Source organism: Hoplias malabaricus, chromosome 14 (genome assembly GCF_029633855.1).
Source record: "Hoplias malabaricus isolate fHopMal1 chromosome 14, fHopMal1.hap1, whole genome shotgun sequence".
Classification (NCBI taxonomy): Eukaryota; Metazoa; Chordata; class Actinopteri; order Characiformes; family Erythrinidae; genus Hoplias; species Hoplias malabaricus.
This window is the reverse complement of record NC_089813.1, coordinates 1,889,490-1,898,453: the sequence shown is the minus strand read 5'-3', so window position 1 is coordinate 1,898,453 and position 8,964 is coordinate 1,889,490.

The window sequence follows — 8,964 nt, the reverse complement described above, 5'->3', positions numbered from 1 at the left end:
GAAAGTGTCCGTAGGTGTGAGTGTGTGAGTGAATGTGTGTGTGTCTGTGTTGCCCTGTGAAGGACTGGCGCCCCCTCCAGGGTGTATTCCCGCCTCGCGCCCAGTGATTCCAGGTAGGCTCTGGACCCCCCGCGACCCTAAATTGGATAAGCGGTTACAGATAATGGATGGATGGATGGATACATTTAAAAGAGACAGACAGGACTTTACTGATGTCCTCAGAGACAGGGGACAAATCCAGAGAGACACTGCGCTCCCCACCAGACATCACCAAAGCCTACTTCCCCGGGGAGGTGTGTCCTCGACTGCGCCGGTTCCTCCGTCGTCTCCTCTTCCCTTTCACTGGACGAGCTTTTCTAATTACACTGGCCACCACAGAGAGGACACGCCACACCAGGTCAAACCAGCGCACCGTGTCCTTGTTCTGATCCCTCTTCTGCTTCCTCCTGGTGCTTTGTGAAGCAGACGGTCTGACCTCAGGTCTCTGTGTCTCTGCACCTGAAGAGGAGGAGTATTACACAGCGGTGTGAGAGCGAGTCTCGTTCCTGAACACATTGTTATTAGAATAAAAAAGAACAATCCACAACTCCTTCAACTTACCAAAGTAGTTCCAGATGTTCAGAGTTCTGATTGTATTCTGGGAGAACACTGGAGCACTAACATCACCTCCATCTGAAGCTGAGATGTTCGTATTCAGGGAGGAGAAGGAGGAGGAGCAGGAACAGCATGGTTGTGTTGAAAATCGGATTTCTGGAGAAGAGAACCACAGGAAAAATAAAAAAATCACAGGAATGCATTACAGACGCTCTTTCTTAAGCATGGAGTTGAGCATTAAAGCCATTCTTGTTGTGTTTTATCATACATCGATTAGCCACAAGACTAAAAAAACTGACAGGTGGAGGGAAAAAAATAATGATCTGGTCACCCCCCGATCTGCAGAGTGTCTATCAGCAAGTGAGTGAAAAGGCAGATCTTGAAGGTGATGTTGGAAGCAGGAGAAATGGTCAGATCCACTTTGGTAAGGGCCGTGCTGTGATGGATATAACATTTTGGTCTTGTGGATTGTTCCTGGTGTGCTGTAGTTAGGACATGACAAAACTGGCCCAAATAAGAACTGGTGAATAGTGTCATGGGCGCCTAAGGCTTGATAATGTGTGAGAGGAACAGAGGGGACAAGGACACTCAAGGGCACTCAGCCCCATCCGCAGTGAGCTGTCATGCACTGTGGGTTCTGACCACTTTCTATCAAAGACAAAGCAACTCTTTGAGCAGTGTGAGCTTTGAGGTGGAGTCTAGCATGGCTGTTTAGGAGATGCTCTGTCCAAAATGTTACGAACATCAGTGATTGGCCTTATATCCCACCCCTTGACAGCTGCCACTGTGACCAGATCACTGATGGTTTTCACTAAACGTGTCAGTGCTTTTAACCTTGTGACTGATGTACATCCATTTAATAATTTTATGATCCAGACATCATCATTTCAAACAACATTTAACAGCTAGAGGTCTCACCTTGTGGATTATATGGATTCTTTGTTGACTGTTTGTGTTTAGATGGTGCAGATCTTTTGCCCATTATGTGTTTTCAGTCTCTCTCAGTGTCTTTGTCCACTGTGGAGGTCGGACCCTAAACACAGAAGCAGTGAATGTCCATGATTTACTCTGTGGCTGATAAAAATATACAAACAACCACCAACCGGGCCTTCATAACCACACCCACCAACCAGGCCTTCATAACCACACCCACCAACCAGGCCTTCATAACCACACCCACCAACCGGGCCTTCATAACCACACCCACCAACCGGGCCTTCATAACCACACCCACCAACCAGGCCTTCGTAACCACACCCACCAACCAGGCCTTCATAACCACACCCACCAACCGGGCCTTCATAACCACACCCACCAACCGGGCCTTTGTAACCACACCCACCAACCGGGCCTTTGTAACCACACCCACCAACCGGGCCTTCGTAACCACACCCACCAACCGGGCCTTCGTAACCACACCCACCAACCGGGCCTTGTGCCCGGTTTGTTTGTGCTACTCCTCATGTGTGTGTGTGTGTGTGTAGGCGCCAGATGCCTAGTTTTTGAATTTGCCCCATATTATGTGTATTTCATATTTCATAGTATAATGTCATATTGATAAGATATTTGATTTAAATTCATGATTGATATATTTAATAATTTAAGTTAAAAACATAGGTAAAAGGTTAAAATGTGGATTTAGAATTACAGGAAGTTACATAGTTGACCTTTAATCATGCAGGGTGCGCAGTGCACAGGAGGACATTGTGGTGTGGAGAAGGAAGGTTGGTTCCTCACGGTTTTCTGACCGTGCCGTGGCCGTAGTCATGCTGTGGAGTGACTATAATTTACATTAGTGGAAACTTAAGAGGCACAGTTTTGTTTGTATTCGTTTTTGTTTTAAATAAAAAATACAAAACGTGACTTTGGTTGAGGATATCGTTTTGTTTTCTTTTTGGATCCTGAAACACGCGTCAGCCACAAAGCTCCAACATAGAAAGATTTTGTTTAGAATACCCTGCAGTGTGTGTCTGTTCACGTTTAAGGAAATGGTGACGCTACACTGCAGTGAGAAACAGACACAGTGACTCACAGAGCTCAAGAGTTATTCTACAGGAAGTCAAGGTGTAAGGTGCAAGGAGGGGGAAGGGAGCACAAAGTGGACAGGAGCGTAGTTTAGAAGCTTGTCGCATAAAAGCTTCATTACTTTAAATAAAGTGCCCAAGATAAAAACTAATAAATAAGCAGAAGACACAGCACCCTGTTTATGACGATGACAACAGACTCAGAATCAGACTTTCATTCACTACACTTTAATGAACATTAAGTCTCTCATAGACTCAGCTCAAACTAAACATAAATACGCTCTCAATTACTCACTACATTCAATTATTATTTCATTTTAATCATTTTATCTTCATTTAAATAATTAAAACATTGTTAACACACACTGAAACTTTCTTAAGAGAAAAACTCACTGATAAATCCTGAACCTGGTGGTGGTCCCAAAATGCACAGCTTGAATAGTCTCTTTTATCAATGGAGTTCCTTTAATCTTTCCTTTATATTTCTCTAATGTTGTTAGCACTGACAGAGACTCGCTGGACACACCACTTTTATAAGGGAGCTTTGAGATTTTGCAATTTTAAAAATTTAGTTTTTAAAAAATGTAAATACAGATATGGTGCGACGCCGCTAGTGGGAGGGGCAACACACAGAGAGCAGCACTGCAGCAGAGTCCACCCTACACCAGCACTTTACACAGTTCCAAATGCACAGAAACACGATGCTTTAATCTCCAATGGGCAGTAAACCAGTGACTGGGAAAGTGATGTAAATCCACATTTTCTCAGAAGTCGAGGTCACCACAGAGTGCTGCCCTTGCACATATTTCTGATTTGTCTCACATGGGTTTCACTGAAGGATATTCCCTAACCTCGTGGGTTCAGGTGAAGGGGTAGCTGATATTTTGAAAGTCATCCAGTCTCTAACAAAGAAGATGCGACCTCTCTGCTATTGAGAACTTTACTAAAGCAGTGTATGGCATCCTGCATCCTGCGAAGTCTGGCGTCTGATGCGTAGAAAAACTGACAGAGGAAGAATTGTATGTAAAAGGGCTGAATATATCTACAGAGGAAACCAGACCGTGTGTGGAGGAGTTAGAGAGCTGCAGCAGGGGACGGTGGTTCATTTTACATTAGTGTGGCTTAAAAATGAAGAGGAGAAGCTGCGTTTGATTACGATTAAAATCCTGAAGCGAGTAACACTGACTAATGTGGTGCTCCATGTTGGATGTTGTGCAGTGATGGGGGCATTAGAAGGAGCACTAAGATGAGATTCTTCATGAGGAGATGAGAGATCTGGTCTGGAAGGCATCAAAAGTTTGTAACGCATCAGTGAAGCTCTAGCCCAGCAAGAGCTACACTGCGTCCGCTAGCAAAGAAGGCTAAAGAGGAGGGTAAAAGGGCCACGTTTCGAACCTACATCAAATGGCCGTTTGATTCAAGACGTACAGTAACGCTGACGATTGGGACACACTGCCTTTTCTTGTATATTGTGACACTTTGTCTGTTAGTCGCCCCAGGCAGGTGGGTTAGCTTCTGAATCTGTATAAAGCTGAACTGTTTGCAGTGATCTATCTGAGTGTTTTTGCGGCACCTTATCATTTCATTCTTATGGATTTACCTCATTGAGATTAACTTCTCTGAAAGTTAGAAATTGTATAAACTCAAATAAGAAGAAATCCTTATTTTTATATTGTATTCAGAACAATGGAGAATATTATTTATTTATTTATTTATTTATTTATTTTCATTTACAAAAAAACAAAAAACAAAACAAAGGCTGACTCTAAATTATTGAGCATTATTTCTCTGAGGAGGGCAGATGACAGTTTCCCTCCAACAGTATCACGCTCAGACAATAATATCGTAGGTGGGTTACTGAAAGTTTACTGATGTTGACGAATGGTGTTTTTTTAAACAACAATTCCATTGATTTCACCTGGTGTAATGCGTCTAGAAAATTCATCTCAAGTATAGATTTATTTCTTATTTCTCATACTCTCTTACATTGTATTAGCAACATATTTATCACCACTGCGCCCCTTTAACTGGTCACAGTCTTATTAAATATAATAATTCTCATCAGACTCAAGGTTATTGGAAATGTAAAAATCTCCTGTTAAAGGCTGCCATAGTAAAATAAACTGGTGTTTATCTAATTGCTGGAAGAGACAGTGACATTATCACATACTTGGAGTTTGTCATCGCCAGAATAATAGCAAATGAATAAACAAAATATATTATAAGTAATCAGAGCTTATGCATGGGACAGACTTTCTGTTAAAAAAGATCAGGACTTGGAAAAAGCCTGTTGAAGTTTATCAAATTGTTACTCGGAGCTCACCAACAGCGCTTTGATCCGCTCAAGAGCCAATGGCCTGATGAAGGAGAGGAAAATACAAACTATTTATTTTGCTGCTGAGGAAAGAAAGTCCAAATAAATATATATTTTTGTATTAAAAACATAAAGACGGACAAATTATTACAAATTGTTAAGTGTTAATGCATTTTATAAGAAATGATACACCTCTCTCTCGTTTTGACTGAGTTCTAATGTGTGTTTATTTGGAGAGAGGTTTCTAAAAGCTGTGTGTGTATTTATAAAGATATTAGCCCAGACATCTGCAGGATCAAAAATACGCAGTATCTCCAGAGGGGTTCGGCGAGGTTGTCCCATATCTCCTTTCCTTTTTCTGTCAGCTGCTGGTTTAAAATGTTGTTTTGGAAGAGCCCACTTACTGTTCTTTATAATCTTTTTATTCCATTTTATTTTTTATTTATTTATTTAATTATTTATTTAATTTATTTATTAAAGTTGTTTTTGAAAAAATAGAAATGTATCTGGGACATGTTTTTTTCATGACGCATTTATTTATGAAAGCATTGTGTGTGTGTGTGTGTGTGTTTATCTGAGTGTGGTCTCCTACTCACAGCTCCACCATCATCACTTCTCTAGTCTCAATCTGAACATTAATACGCTCACAGTTGTTCACTACACAATTATTCAGCTCTAATTTCATTTTAATCGTTTAATCTTCAGTACAATCTCCTTACCTCTAGGGTCCGTGCACTTCTGTAAAACTCATTTACATTTTGATAAGAGAACACATGTTAAAAACACACTGGATGAAATGAGACACGTTTATTAGACACTTACTTCATTATAAATACATTATCACCCAGATGTATTTTTAAATTGGAAAACGTTCATTAAAAAGTTCACTGAAGAAAAGCTTGGTTACTTCTCTATAGACATTGTTTACAAAATATGACAAATATTACAGATCAGCTCTGGCGATCCCCTTCTGTCACCCTTTATGAAAGTACCCTATTTGTTTGTACTCTTTAAAGCAGGAAATGAAACTAGTAATGAGCGTACAACACTTAATCTGCGTACAAGACAATACACGACTTACAGAATAAGGTCTGAACCTCCGGCATTAAGCTTGTTTTGAGTTATTGATCCTGGAAAAAGCAGATGAAGGCACATTAAACCTTAACCTCGTCTCTTAGAGATTTATCAGTTATTTGTTTTTTCTCCAGTGTGAACAGTGATCAGAAAAATGTATTTATTTATTATTATGGATTTAAAATTATTTATAAATAAATCAAACGTTAACAACACCTCTCCAAAATGTTTACCTTCAGTTCGCTTAAACTCATAAATAATTCCCAAATAACGAAGTCCTGAAATTTTATGAAAAAAAAACTTATGTTAATTATATTTTATTATTTACTTATAAACGTTTAATTTAATTTTTATCTTATTTCCTTCTATTTTTCAATTTAATGTAAAAGGATGTACTTACCTCTGGTGTCCGTGTGAGTGCAGTATGATTGTTTTATTAAAGTTTAATTAAAACACACACACACAGTGTCTACTGTTGAGCAAATATTTATTTTCCCATCTATATTTTGATAATGTTCATCTGTATAAGTTTAATGTGCAGTATATATTTTATATGCATTTTTAATCTATTGTTTTATGTGAATCTGTATTTTTCTTAATGTGCCTCTCTATATTGTTAAGTGCAGATATTATTTTAATGTTCATGGATTTTTTTGTTCATTTGAGTTCAAGGCCACTGTTTTTTTTTTTTGTTTGTTTTTTTATCACAATCCTCACATATCTCCCTCCAAAAACACAACCACTCCCACTGTGAGGTGACATTGTTCCCTAAAGTTTCACTACTTTCTCTGTAATCTTTCATTTTAAAAATGTCAAATTAAATAATATGTTAAAAGTCCTGGAGATGAATCAACTTAAAATCTAAAATTAATATGGAATATGGTCCAATTATGTTCCCTAACTAAAAGTATTGATTATGCACCACTGAGGGAACCACCACAGGGACAGCGTTTCTGAGAGTTACAGAGGAGTCTCGTTACAGTCTTGTAATTACAGACACTGCAAGATCCTCAGTTTTTGCAAAATCATAGTTTGCGATTGAAAACTCAGTGACATTTACTTTAGATGTGAGAGGATGTCAAACATTAGTCTTTTAAAAGTCTTCTAATTTATGGTTAGCTTAAGGATGAGGATCCTCTTTCTCTATAAGAATCTAGCAGCATTTCCTGTTTTAGGTGATTCATACTTTCTATTCACACCTTCTTCCAGCTCAGACATTCGCTCACACTGCTTCTCTTTATTCTTAGACACACAGAGACACAGAGACACAGAGAATGCTCTCACACTGAGAAGATTAAACTTCAGTATTCATATTTCAGTGGGGGGTGATTCTAAAGTCCAAAGACTGACAGGGGCCATAAAACTTATTGGAACACACTCTGTTGGACCCCAGGCTGATATCTCCCCTGGACGATGTGTCCTGCATCCCAACTCATCACAAAGGTACTGCATGGATCTCCATTCCTCCAGAGAACACAGCTCCACAGCCCAGTGATGGGTGGGGTTTTCCACTCTAACCCAAGTTGCACCCCTCAAAAAGGGAGGAAAAAAATGACCAGACAAAAGTGTTGTTTCCTCACTTCACACGCACTGAGAAGAATAAACCAATATAACACTTGTGAGTAACTTTAAAGTAACTTCTGGTAAAACCATTTTGAACTAGAAATACACAACTCTAAGCGTGTAATTTTCAACTAGTGAAAAGGCTAATATTAAGATATGAATATCACATCAACTCAGTGCAGCATTTAAGTTTACATTTGTGTGGTGTAAACTGTTTTAAAGTATGATATTGATGATAGTATGATGATCTGAATTAAGGATAAAATAATTGAGCAGAACGTATTTCCTATTTTTGGACTGAAACGGAAACGTGCGACTGCTCCCCCTACTGTCTGTCGAATAAAAGAATAAATCACAGACATGCCATTAAACTATCTTTTGTTTTTTTTTTTGTTTTTTTTTTGTTTTTTTTCAAAATCCCAATCTTCTGATGTTGGAACAATAAAAAAGAACAAAAAAGAAATGTAATCGTTGTAGTCAATCAGTTATTTTTGTTTAAATCAAGTGGAGGGAAAAATATACGTCACTCCTCAGGACAAGCTCTTTTTAAAACATCACTACTTTAATCATGTGTTGAAATGTCCCAAAGTTAAACACTAAAAACTGACGTTATACAATGAGTTCAGGTCTAAGTCGATGGTATTTCATTCAAATTATGTGAGAAGTTTCTGACCAACGTTAACGTCATATTTAACACTCAGGTCATGACTCTGCTGACCTCTAGTGGTCAAACAGTAAACAAACTAATTTTATATATATATATATATATTAATGTGAACCTAACAAGAAAAATATGGAACTGCTTTCTAAAGATCATTGATATTTGACAGAATACATAATTAAAGAAAAATTGTAGGCCTTATTTGCTTGAGTGACACTTGAGACAAGACACAACATGGAGCCAAAACTAGAAAGAGCACTAGAGAGGTGATTGAGCCCAGTACAAGACAGGAGTCTGAACACGCACTGGGAAGATGACAGGGACAGGGCAGTCGGCTGAGGACTGAGTTCCAGAGTTGTGTTGAGATATTTATCCTGCTTTGGACACTACCACTTTAAAGGTCAGCTTTTTAAACTTGTTTGGAACTTAATTAACTAAGAAACAAAGACAAAATACAAGCACTCACCCGTCTCCCTGACAGACGTTTATTTTCAGAGCAATTTTGTACACAATGGGAACTCAAAGTGCTTTATAAAACAGTACAAAAATACAGCAGAAAATACTCATTTTAAAATATAATTAAAACAATTTAAAAGCAATTAAAATAGGAATTAAAACAAAACTGTACAAAAAAAAGATAAAATTGAAGAAAAAAATCTGAACATTTGAACATTCCTGAGAACTATCTCCGAAAAGATTTTGCAGAAAAAGGTAAAATTAATAAAACAGTAGTG